The sequence below is a fragment of the Macaca fascicularis genome, chromosome 9 (assembly GCF_037993035.2).
Source record: "Macaca fascicularis isolate 582-1 chromosome 9, T2T-MFA8v1.1".
Classification (NCBI taxonomy): domain Eukaryota; kingdom Metazoa; phylum Chordata; class Mammalia; order Primates; family Cercopithecidae; genus Macaca; species Macaca fascicularis.
Genome location: NC_088383.1, coordinates 75,924,047 through 75,936,625, shown reverse-complemented (window position 1 = coordinate 75,936,625; position 12,579 = coordinate 75,924,047). Strand labels below are relative to the sequence as shown.

Below are 12,579 nucleotides of genomic sequence, written 5' to 3'. Positions count from 1 at the left end.
AAAAAAAAAAAACAGTTTTGTTGAGATATGTACACCATAAAATCCACCTGCGTGAAGTGTGTACTTTGGTGAGTATTGGTAAAAGTCATGGGCATGCAGCCACCTCCTAGACAAGTCTGGCAACATTTTCCATCACCTAGAAGGGCCCTATGTTCCCTTGTAGCCGGTCACCACTCCCACCTTGGGCCCAGGCCCACTCATCTACTTTCTGTCACTATGATTTTGTTTTTTCTGGATTTTTCACATACATGGACTCATATAACAGGTAGCTTTTAGTGACTGGCCTCTTTACTCAACATGATGTTTTCTGAGATTCATCTCTGTTATTGGATGATTTAATCAGTTCCATTTCTTTTTTATTGGTGAGTAGTATTCCAATGTGTGAGATATGTTAAAAATAGTGTAAAATTTCTCTGTTTTTTTTTTTTTTAGAAGGGCCTCATTCCTATTGCCCAGGCTGCAGTGAAGTGGTGCAGTGTTAGCTCACTGCAGCCTTAACTTCCTGTCCTCAAATGATCTTCCCACCTCAGCCTTCTGAGTAGCTGGGACTACAGCTGTGCACCACCATGCCTGGCTAATTTTTGTATTTTTAGTAGACACGGGGTTTTGCCCTGTTGCCCAGACTGGTCTTGAACTCCTGGACTCAAGTGATCTGCCTGCCTTGGCCTCCCAAAGTGCTGGGATTACAGGCGTGAGCCACCATGCCTGGCCTAAAATAATCTTCACAAAAGATTCTAGTAGTAGCTTCATAGAAAGTAAAATGTCAAAGTCCCCTTTCCCCTCCTTCCCCTCTCTCTGGTCCCCGGAAGTGACACTATCAGCAGTGTGCCGAGTGTCCTTTGGTCTTTTTTCTGTACCTCTACATGAATTTGTGTGGTTTTTGATTTTCGGGGTGAGCCCAAACTCAGTCTGCTTTCATCCGGCCATGTATCATGCAGAGGGACCCCAGCACTGCCATGGGAGTTCTGAGCACATGTCCTGAGCTGGAGCCCGGCGAGGCTTTGGGAGAGATGGGAAGAAGCCTTCCTGGAGGTGGTTAATGTAGAGCAGGTCCTGGAGAAGGGTGGCATTGGATCAAACAGCATCAGTGTCCAAAACAGCCTCTCTGGTGACCCGTCCTGGTGGTCTGGGTGGATGTGTCCTCCTGCCGCTTCACCACTGACCCCAACTTGGCTGCCACCGGTGGGGGCTTCTTCCCATCTCTCTGAAGTGTCACTGGAAGGAATAGGTCCAGGACAGGGCAGTTTGTTGGGTTGATAGAGGAGGGACCCTTGGGAAATTGCCCCTTGCCAAAGTCTCTTCAGGCAGCTTGTAGGGGCCTCCCAGTAGCCATCTTGCCTGGCCTGCATGGGTGGAGGATGGGATGCCTGTGGCCTCTGAGGAAGGGGCTGCCTGGGCTCAGATTTTCACCCTCCTGGCTCCACCCCAACCCCAGCCAGTGGGGTCCCAGGGGCTCCAAGTCTTATGTCATGCTGCTTTCCTTGACGCTGCCGTCGATGTGTAAATGAACCCCATCCCCTGCATCCTAAAGTTGGTTGTTTTCATTGTTTTTAAGTCTTTCCTAACTTAATAGTTCAAAGTAGTGCTTTAATTGTAAGACATGGGTTCCAGGAGATAGGAATCCTGTGTGGTGGTTCGAGGGCAGCCACCTGCTCACCCAGGATGGGGTTATCTTGTGACCTGGGGTCCCATCCTGGGCTCAGGAGTCCTGTAGGGGGAGGGGGAGGACCTGGCAGGGAGCTCTGCATAGGTGGGTTTGTGGATATCTCCCTTTCTCCAGCTGAATGCTGCTCAAATGTGGGTAATACATGGACTCCCAATTCACAGCCCTGTTGAGATCTAATTCACATGCTGTACAATTCACCCATTTAGTAGGTTTTTTTTTTTTTTTTTGAGACGGAGTCTCGCTCTGTGGCCCAGGCTGGAGTGCAGTGGCACGATCTGGACTCACTGCAAGCTCCACCTCCCGGGTTCACGCCATTCTCCTGCCTCAGCCTCCCCAGCAGCTGGGACTACAGGTGCCCGCCACCACGCCTGGCTAATTTTTTGTATTTTTTAGTAGAGACGGGGTTTCACCATGTTAGATAGTATGGTCTGGATCTCCTGACCTCGTGATCCACCTGCCTCGGCCTCCCAAAGTGCTGGGATTACAGGCGTGAGCCACCGCGCCCAACCATTTAGTAGCTTTTAATACATTCAAAGAGTTGTCGTCTCACCACAGTTTAATTTTACATTTTCATCAACCTCAGAAGATACCCCGTACCCATTAGTAGTCACTCCCCACTCCCAGCCCACTAGCATGCTCTCTATTGCTATAGATTTGCCGATTCTAGACATTTCATATAAATGAAGTCATACAACATATGGGTTTTTTGTAGACTCCCTCTCTCTCTCTCTCTTTTTTTTTTTTGAGACAGAGTCTCGCTCTGTTGCCCAGTCTGGAGTATAGTGGTGTGATCTCAGCTCATGGCAACCTCTGCCTCCCAGCTTCAAGTGATTCTCCTGCCTCAGCCTCCTGAGTAGCTGGGATCACAGGTACTTGCCACCATGCCCAGCTAATTTTTGTATTTTTAGTAGAGATGAGGTTTCACCATGTTGGCCAGGCTGGTCTTGAACTGCTGACCTCAGGTGATCCATCTGCCTCGGCCTCCCATAATGGTGGGATTACAGGCGTGAGCTACTGCACCCGGCCCTCTCTCTCTCTCTTTTTAAAGGTCTCACTCTGTTGCTCAGGCTGGGGTGCAGTGGTACAGTCATGGCTCACTGCAGCCTCAACCTTCTGGGCTCAGGTGTTCCTTCCTTCTCAGTCTCCTGAGTATCTAGGACCACAGGCGTGTGTTTAAAATTTTTTTTTTAATAGAAACGAGGTCTTGTGTTGCCCAGGCCTTGAACTCCTGAGCTCAAGAGTCCCTTTTGAACAACAACAACAAACCCCTCACTTGCTGATTGACATTATTCTTACTGTACTATAACTGAAATGTGTATAAGACCAGGCATAAACACCTTAGACTTAAAGTTTTTACAAAACTATTTTAAAAACCAGGAAATAGTAGTAAAACCAGAAAGCCACCTCATTTCCAGTGAACAATGTGACTTTAATTGGAAGGATGTTAACTGCACCTACACTGCCAACCTTGGGTTGATGGAGAGAACTGTGCCCTTGGACCTCTCTTGTGTCCCCTGCCTCTGTTTCTTGGGCCTGCTGTACAGGAAAGTACTAATAATGTTGGGCTGATGGGATGGTTTGGGGTAATCAGACCTCACATTTAAGCCTAGACTGCACGTGAGCAATTCCTGAATGTCTGTTTTAATAGGGCATCGCCTGATACCTGGAAAGCTGGCTTGTTTGATTGAAGATAAGCATGGAATAGTGGCATTATTGAAATCTGCTTGTAGTGGCTCTTAAACCCAGTTCTTGTAGGAACCAGGGATTTGGCACAGAGATAGGCTTTGCTCAGTTCACGCAGATGCTCTCAACATGCACATGGTCCTGACTGCTAAGAAGCTGGGCCTTTGAATGGGCACCTCCAGGCTGCCATGGGCTATGGGGTGGCTCTGTTCTTCCTCCCCACCCCCTTTTTTTCCTATTTGAATCACAACCTTTCTTTGTGCTGGGTGAGATGATACCATTTGGCCTTCATGGAGTAGGAACTGGATTGTAAACACAGGAGCAAACTTGAGGCTCAAATTGTAGGGCACTGCTTGCTTATGAGATGATTATTCAGAGGACCAGGGGATGCTCTCATTACTTTTTTTTTTTTTTTTTTTTTTTTTTTTGAGACGGAGTCTCACGCTGTTGCCCAGGCTGGAGTGCAGTGGCGGATCTCGGCTCACTGCAAGCTCCGCCTCCCGGGTTCCCGCCATTCTCCTGCCTCAGCCTCCTGAGTAGCTGGGACTACAGGCGCCCGCCACCGCGCCCGGCTATTTTTTTTGTATTTTTAGTAGAGACGGGGTTTCACTGTGGTCTCGATCTCCTGACCTTGTGATCCGCCCGCCTCGGCCTCCCAAAGTGCTGGGATTACAGGCTTGAGCCACCGCGCCCGGCCGCTCTCATTACTTTTTGAAATTAACATTAAAGATAATCCTTTTAAAGTGTACAATTCAGTGGCATTTAGTACATTTGCAATGTTGTGCAACTATCACCGCAAACATTTCCAGTTCCAAAACATGTTCATCACCCCAAAAGGAAAACTCCATCTATCCATTAAGTAATCCCTCCCAGTTTCCCCTCCCCCAGCCTTTGGCAACCATGGATCTGCATTCTGTCTCTGGATTTGCCTATTTTGGATAGTTTGTATAAGGGGAATCATGTCATATGTGACCTTCTGTGTCTGGCTTTTTTCACTTAGCATAGTGTTCAGGGCTCATCTGTGTTGTAGCAAGTATCAGTCCTCCATTCCCTTTTATGGCTGAATAACTTTCCATTGTATGGATAGGCCACACTTTGTTTATTCATTTATTGTTTGATGGACATTTGGGTTGTTTCCACTTTTCAACTATTGTGAATAGCTGTTTGGCTGCTATGAATGTTCATATACAAGCATTTGTTTGGATACTTGTTTTTGATTCTCTTGGGTATATACTCAGCAGTAGGATTGCTTGGTCATATGGTACGTCTTTAACTTTTTGAGTTTGATGTTCTGGAATTAGACAGTGGTGATGGTTGTACAACTTTGTGAATATACTAAAAAACATTAAGTCATATACAGACGGTCTCTGACTTACGATGGTTCCACTTATGCTTTTTCAACTTAACGATGGGTATATCTGGATATAACTCCGTGGTAAGTCAAGGACCTCCTTACATCCTGCGATTTGTATCACTCTACCATTGTAAAGTTGAAAAAGTATAAGTGGAACCATCGTAAGTCAAGGACTGTCTGCTGTGTTACCAGAATTAAATATGTGTTTGACTTTTTTTTTTGAGACAGAGTCTTGCTCTGTCACCCAGGCTGGAGTGCGGTGGCGCGATCTTGGCTCACTGCAACCTCTGCCTCCTGGGTTCAAACGATTCTCCTCCCTCAGCTTCCTGAGTAGCTGGGATTACAGGTACCCACCACCACGCCCGGCTAATTTTTGTGTATTTAGTAGAGATGGGGTTTCACCATGTTGGCCAGGCTGGTGTAGAACTCCTGACCTCAGGTGATCCACCCACCTCAGCCTCCCAAACTGCTGGGATTATGGGCATGAGCCCTTGCACCCGGCCTTGACTTATGATATGTATAATTTATGATGGGTTTGTCAGAGTGAAACCCCATGGTTACATCAAGGAGCATCTGTACTTTAAAGCGTGAATTTTATGGTATGTGAATTATATCTCAATTTAAAAATTTCACAGATCCCCAAGCAGGCATTCATGGAGTCTGGATTGAGTCGTATTCTCAGTTTTGGCAACCCAGGGTCCTGCATCACCTCTTGGGAATCCTGGGGTCTCCCTTGGTGGGCGAGGACACTGTGTCTCACTCCATAGTCCCATTTTTGGGGGTAGTCGGTGTGAGCTGTAGGAAGCAAATGGGCTCACTTGCTGCCTGCCCCCCTACCTTGGCTCATTCTGGCCCTTTCCAGCTGCTGCTGCTGCTTCCTTGTTTTGAGTCAGGGCCTTGCTCTGTTGCCCAGGTTGGAGTGCAGTGGCATGATTGCAGTTCACTGCAACCTTGAGCTCCTGGGCTCAAGTGATCCTCCCACCTCAGCCTCTCAAAATGTTGGAATTACAGGCATGAATTACCACTTGTAGCCCGTTTCTGGCGCCAAAACAAGAGGTGCTTACTGTAGAACTGTTTCCTTAGTTTCCCCTCCCGTGAAGTGGGTCTGTGAGCAGCCCAGCCATGGCCACAGCCTGGGCTCTGCAGACAGTGATGTCTGTTGCGGGTCAGACATGCCACGCTGACTTCCTCTCCGGATCCTCTTTTCCTCTGTCTTTTGTGTTGCTTTCCACAATGGCCTGTGTGAGCCTCAGGACCAGTTCCTCTTTTGCGATGCTGCTTCCTTCTAAGATTGCAGCTGAGGGCGGCGGTGGCCCCCTTCCCTTGTCTGTCTGTTCAGTCCTCACTGCATACTCACTTCCCCCCAGTCTGGCCTGTCTCAGTTGGCAGCAACCCCATGCTTCTAGGTGTCCAGGCTAAACACTGCAAAACTGTCCGTGGTTTCTCTCTTTCTCTTACATTTCAGAAAAGACGTGCCAGGAGGTTCACTGGCCTCACCTTCAGCATGGATGCAGGATGAGCCATGTCTTCACCTGTCCTCTGCCGCTGGCCCCACCTCCAGCATCATCTGCACTGTTGCAGTGCCACCTGATGTTTCTGCTGGTTTCTGCCCTTGTCCCCAACCAACTCTTCTAACACAGCAGCTAGCAGACCTTGTCAGAACTTAAAACTCAGGTCAGAGCACTTGTGTTCCAAGCTCCCTAGGGGCTCCCTGTATCCTTACAGTGAAAGCCAGTGTCCTTAGTGGCTTCCAGGACACCACCATCCAATACCCAGCCTCATGCTCACCTTGTCGCAGCCCCACTGACTAGCTCATGACTCTTTCAGTACCCTAGGATCACCCCACCACAGGACATTTGCATAGGCTAGCCCCGCCACCTGGCGTGCTTTTTCTCCAGAGAGGCACAGGGCTGCCACACCACTTCCTTCAGGTCTTTACTCTCATGTGAGGCCTCCCCTGCATACCTTGTCTAAACTTTCACTTCTTGCCTGCATCTCCTTTTGTACTATTTTACTAATTTATATAGTTTATTTCTGTGTCTCTTGCTAGGGTGCATGAGGCAGGGATTTTTGCTCTGTATTTCTGGCTCTTAGAACAGTGCCTCACATATAGGTGGTATCCCAGAAATGTTTGTAGGATGGCTACAGGAAGAGAGAATGCATGAGCCCATTTTACAGATGAGAAAATGATCCTCAAAAAGGTGGAGTGGAACCTGGTCTCTTGACTCCCTGCCCAGGGCTCTCTGGCTGAACCACAGTTGCCACCTCTTCTTCCCCATATCCCTGACTCCAGAACAGCCATGTGAACCTTGTGGGTTTGAGTGTTCAGAGCTCCCTTAGAAGTTCCGCTTGTCAGCGGGGTAATTATGGAACTGGCAGCTACCTCCGGGCATTTGCATGGAAAGGATGGTAAGAGCCTGCTCCTGCGGACAGGGGCTTGCTCTGTGTGAGGCACTGGGCTTGGCAGGTTATAGGGATTTCTCAGTTAAGCCTCACAGCATCCTGTGGAAGGGGACTGGTCATGTCTCCCATTCTGCAGACAACGAAGTAGGGAGCTTTTATGTGGGCAGAAATGAAAAAGATCGGTAACATGTTGAACTAGGCAGGATGTGGGGAAGCTGGCTTTCTTAAGCATGAAGCAGCGTTGGTTGCTGTATAAAATGCGACAGCCTTTTGGAAAAGTAATTTGGCAGTATCTCTGAAAGTTGTTTAAATGCGCATCTTTATCTCAGCCTCCCGAGTTCTGGTAACCTGTCCTAAAGAAGTAAACTATCAGGATGCAAGGCTGTGTGCACAAGGATTTCGCAGCAGTAAACCGGAGACTCGCTGTCTCCTTTCAGTTCTGTGTTTTTCCCACCACAGGGCATCTGCACGGGCCGTTCCCTCTGCTGCTGGGCATGCTTCTTCACATGGCCGGGGCCTTCCTGTCTTCATACGTCGGCATAGGCCTTCCATGACTGTCTTATCTAGAATATGTCCTTTCCCTATCTTCCCCATCTTCTAGCTCAGCCTCAGCCCCTGGTAGCCCACATCACAATGTATACAGTGTATCATAATCGTGTCCCCGGGTGGACTCCCTCCCTCCCTGCCTCCCTCTCTTTCTCTTGTTGGAAGATCTGTTCCATGAGGGTCCGGGTCTGTGCCTGTCTGGTTGACAGGGTCAGTACTTCGCAGCTGTTTGTTGAATGAGTGGTGATGCAATGAAATGGCTTGCCACCATTAAGCAGACAGGGTTGGAATTACCTGTATAGGCTGGGAGGGATGTTGGTATTAAAACACTGGTTTTAAGGCCGGGCGCGGTGGCTCAAGCCTGTAATCCCAGCACTTTGGGAGGCCGAGACGGCGGATCACGAGGTCAGGAGATCGAGACCATCCTGGTTAACACGGTGAAACCCCGTCTCTACTAAAAAAATACAAAAAACTAGCTGGCCGAGTTGGCGGACGCCTGTAGTCCCAGCTACTCGGGAGGTGGAGGCAGGAGAATGGCGTGAACCCGGGAGGCGGAGCTTGCAGTGAGCTGAGATCCGGCCACTGCACTCCAGCCTGGGTGACAGCGCAAGACTCCGTCTCAAAACAAAACAAAACAAAACAAAACAAAACAAAACAAAACAAAAACACTGGTTTTAATACAATGGTGTTGGAATTACTTGTATTGGCTGGGAGGGGTGTTTGTGTTGTCCTGTTAAGGGCAAAAGCTTGTTGCACAAGGAAGCTTAAGAGGTGGGCTTGGATGGGGATGGGAAGGGCATAAGCATTTTCTGTATAGACCTTTGACTTGTGACAGTAAGTACAAGTTACTTTTGTAATAAAAAATCTCGTAGGCTGGGTGTGGTGGCTCATACCTGTAATCCCAGCACTTACAGGTATGTGGGAGGCTGAGGCAGGAAGATCACTGATGCCCAGGAGTTTGAGTGGAGCCTGGGCAGCACAGTGAGATCCTTGTCTCTACAAAAGTAAAAAAAATTAGACAGCTGTGGTAGTGTGTACCTATAGTTCCCCAGATACTTGGGAGGTTGAGGTGGGAGGATTGCTTGAGTCTGGGAGGTCGAGGCTGCAGTGAGTCATGATCGCACCACTGCATTCCAGCCTGGACAACGGAGGGAGACTCTCTCTCAAACAACAACAACAACAACAACAGCAACAACACCTGGTTAACAAAATAAAATAAAAAGGGAGAAAAAGTATCCCATTAGGGAGTATCAGGACTTGAACTCTGCTCTTTCGGACTCCCAGCCCATGTTCTTACCCATAACCCAACCCTTGCCATATTTCCACACACAACCTCTTAGTATAGCCTCACTGCAGTCCTCAGGGGAAAGCAGAGTATGAGTTATTAGCTATTTCTATTTTATTTTGTCAATTGATATCTAATTTCCAGATAGTGAATCAAGGCATAGCTTGATGAGTTGCTGCGGTTATATCACTTGTGTCTCCCTACCCAGATCAAGGTGTAGATTTCCAGTGCCCCAGAGGTTCCCTGGTGCCCCTTCCCAGTCCTTTTCCCCACCCTCCCACCCCTGCAGGTGGTCACTCTCCTGACCGCCTTCCCGAGGATCAGTCCTGCCTATTCTTGAACTTTGTATAAGTGGACTAATATGGTATGAGCTGCTTTTATCTGGTATCTTTCATTCCACATCAGCCCCGAGGGAGTCACCTGTGTCGCTGCAGGTATCAGTGGTTTGTTCCTTTCCTTGCTGAGTAGGGCTCCTTGGTAGGGACAATTTGCTGATTCTTGTTCTTATTGTTGGGCCTTTGCCATGTTTCCATTTTTGGTGCTTATGGATAAAGCTACTGTGAACATTTTTGTGTCTCTTGATGAACATGAACACCCGCTTCTCTAGGACGTAGAGCCAGGTGAACTGCTGGGTGCTGGGGTAGAATCCTCCTTTCACCAAGAGGGAGATGGAGGAGGTTCCAGAGGGTCTGAGAGAGGAAGAGCCTTGCTCAGGGTCACGTGGTAACTCGATTAGCTTGTCTAACCCTCTTCCTCCCTTCACCGTCCAGTCTTACCAACCTCTGACCCCCAGCTGCAGCCTCGTGGGAGAGTGGTCAGGCTGGAGTTGGGGGTGAGGAGCTTCTGGAGGGCCATGTTTCCAAGTCTCGTTTCACTGGGTGTACCCACGAAGCAGCAGTCTTCTCTGCCTTCCTTGCCCGCCTCCTTCCCCATCCCTGCCTCCAGCGAGAGTGGCTAGACTGCAGTTTGCCCTGTGTGGTGCTTGGTGCTGGGAGAGATGGGGAGGGCTTGCTCTTTGTTGGATGTTGGTGCTATGGGCTGGCCAGGCACAGACCCCAATCAGCACATAGGGGCTGTACTGGCATCTTGAGCCTGGGACGGTGCACATTCGTGAATGAAGATCTGAGCAGGGCCCCGCACACACGTTCCATTCACACATGCTCCTGGAGGGTGCACGTGTGCACAGATGCCTCGCTCAGACCCAGCCTGTCTGGGGCCAGTGCACGCCTAGCCACGAGGCCGCCAACTCCCTGACCCGAGGTAGCGTTTGGGTCTTTCCTCAGCGCCTGTTGCATAGCTCTCGTGACTGTGCCAACTCTCTGGGTGGTGATGCCTTTAGCTCTTTCCATATCTGCTCCATCTCTCCATCCTGAGCTGTGCAGGGGTGGAGACGGAAATGAACAGAGGCATTAAAAACTTTTTTTTTTTTTGAGACAAAGTCTTGCTCTGTCACCCAGGCTGGAGTGCAGTAGTTGCACTATCTCAGCCCACTGTAACCTCCACCTCCTGGGTTCAAGCGATTCTCTTGCCTCAGCCTCCTGAGTAGCTGGGACTACAGGTGTGTGCCACCGTGCCTGGCTGATTTTTTTTTGTGTGTGTATTTTTAGTAGAAACAGGGTTTCACCATGTTACCCAGGATGGTCTTAATCTCCTGACCTCATGATCCGTCCGCCTCGGCCTCCCAAAGTGCTGGGATTACAAGCGTGAGCCATGTGCCTGGCCTATTAAAAACATTTTTTAATGAGGCCTTAATTTTCTTTTACCATGGTAAAATATACATAACATAAAATTTACCATTTTGGCCGTTTACAATTGTATAATTTAATGTCATTAAGAACATTCACATTGTTGTGCACCCATCACCACCATCCAGCCCCAGAGCTTTTCCTTCTTTCCAAACTGGAACTCTGCACCATTAAACACTAACTCCCCATTCCCTCTCCTCCAGGCCCTGGCACCCACAGTTCTGCTTCCTGTCTCTGAATGTGACCAAGGTATCTCATATTAGTGGAATCGTACAATATTTCTTCTTTTGTGTCTGGCTTATTTAAACATGTAACATAATGTCCTCAAGGTTCATCCATATTATAGCATGTGTCAGAATTCATTTCTTTTAAAAAATGTTAACATTTATTTTTCTTTAGAGATGGGGTTTTGCTCTATCACCAAAGCCAGAGCAAGCACAGTGGCATGGTCCTAGGTCACTGCAACTTCAAGTTCCTGGGCTCAAGCAATTCTCCTGTTTCAGCCTCCCGAGTAGCTGGGACCACAGGAGCGTGCCGCCACACCTGGCTAATCTTTAAAATTATTTTTTATAGAGATGAGATCTTGTGTTGCCCAGGCTGGTATCAAACTCCTGGCTTCAAGCAGTCATCTTGCCTTAGCTTCCCAAAGTGTTGAGATAACAAGCATGAGCCACTCTGCCTGTCCTGTTTTGTTTTTTTGAGGCTGTAGTTGTTCTTTTGAGCATATTTGAAAGGTATTGCACAGACCGGGCGCGGTGGCTCACTCCTGTAATCCCAGCACTTTGGGAGGCCAAGGTGGTAGATCACCTGAGGTCAGGAGTTTGAGACCAGCCTGGCTAACATGGTAAAACCCTGTTTCTACTAAAAATACAAAAATTAGCCAGGCGTGGTAGTGCACGCCTGTAATCCCAGCTACTTGGGAGGCTGAGGCTGGAGAATTGCTTGAGCCTAGGAGGCAGAGGTTACAGTGAGCCGAGATCGCCCCATTGTACTCCAGATTGGGCAACAAGAGCAAAACTTTGTCTCAAAAAAAAAGGAGAAAAAAAAGGTATCATACGTCTTTGGGATTGAGTGAGGGGATCAGCTTGATGGTGACACTGGCAATAAATAGCGTTTATTATGTTTACCAGGTGCTAGCACTTTCCTTACATTGTCTTATGTAATCCTTACCACATCCTTATGAAGTAGGTATTAACATTATCCTTATTTTACAGATAAGGGAACTAGGCTCAGAGAAGTTCAGTAACTTAGCCAAGGGCACACAGCAAGTTGTGGGCCAGCTAGGTTTGAATGCCAGTTCTACCTGGATCTATAGCCAGTGCTGTGTGTTCTTGACCCCAGCTCTGGCTCTGGCCCTTCCTTCAATACCAGGCTTAGAGTTATTTCTTCAAATCCTTCTTGTCACCTCTCTGGCCTGAGTGTGGAGCTGATTGGTGCCATGGTATGGGCCCCTCCTCCCAGCTCCAGGTCCCCTTCTTGGGCCCCAGTTTCTTCTGAAAGCCTCTTTATGCAGCCTCTGGGCCAGGCGGGAGTGTCTGCAGGGAGGTGGGCCTCAGAGCTTGTAGTGTGAGGCTGGCAGGGGAGGCCTGGCCTGGGGCGGCCACACGGCAGGATGTCCCTCTTGGCAGGACTTTCCGTGCAAAAAACAGCTACCAGGACTTCAGGATGGAAGGGACAGATAAACAGGAAGAGGGAGAAACTTAAAAATATTTTTCTTCCTCTCCCGTGGCCTGGCATTTTCTCCCTGCCCCTCCCTCTGCCACTGGAGGTTTGAGGTGGTAGAGTGCTGCCCGAAGCTGCCTGGGGGCCTGGAGAGCCACAGCTGGCAGGTGCAGGTTTCAGTCTTGTGGGTTTTGTTTTGCCTGATGGGCTGGTGTGAGCCTAGGCACTGAGTTGG

General features: G+C 48.8%; 1 protein-coding gene across 31 annotated transcripts in view; it reads left to right on the top strand.

The window, feature by feature from the left end:
- Positions 1 to 12,579, top strand: part of PALD1 (phosphatase domain containing paladin 1) — a 142,023-nt gene that overhangs the window by 28,044 nt on the left and 101,400 nt on the right. For 2 of the 31 annotated variants that reach the window (XM_074001895.1, XM_045400140.3), the window contains exon 2: positions 6,169 to 6,377. The exons of the other annotated variants lie outside the window; for them this stretch is intronic. The gene's annotated coding sequence lies outside the window, so the exon portion shown is untranslated. The remainder of the gene's footprint in view (positions 1 to 6,168; positions 6,378 to 12,579) is intronic. 31 annotated transcript variants of the gene reach the window in all.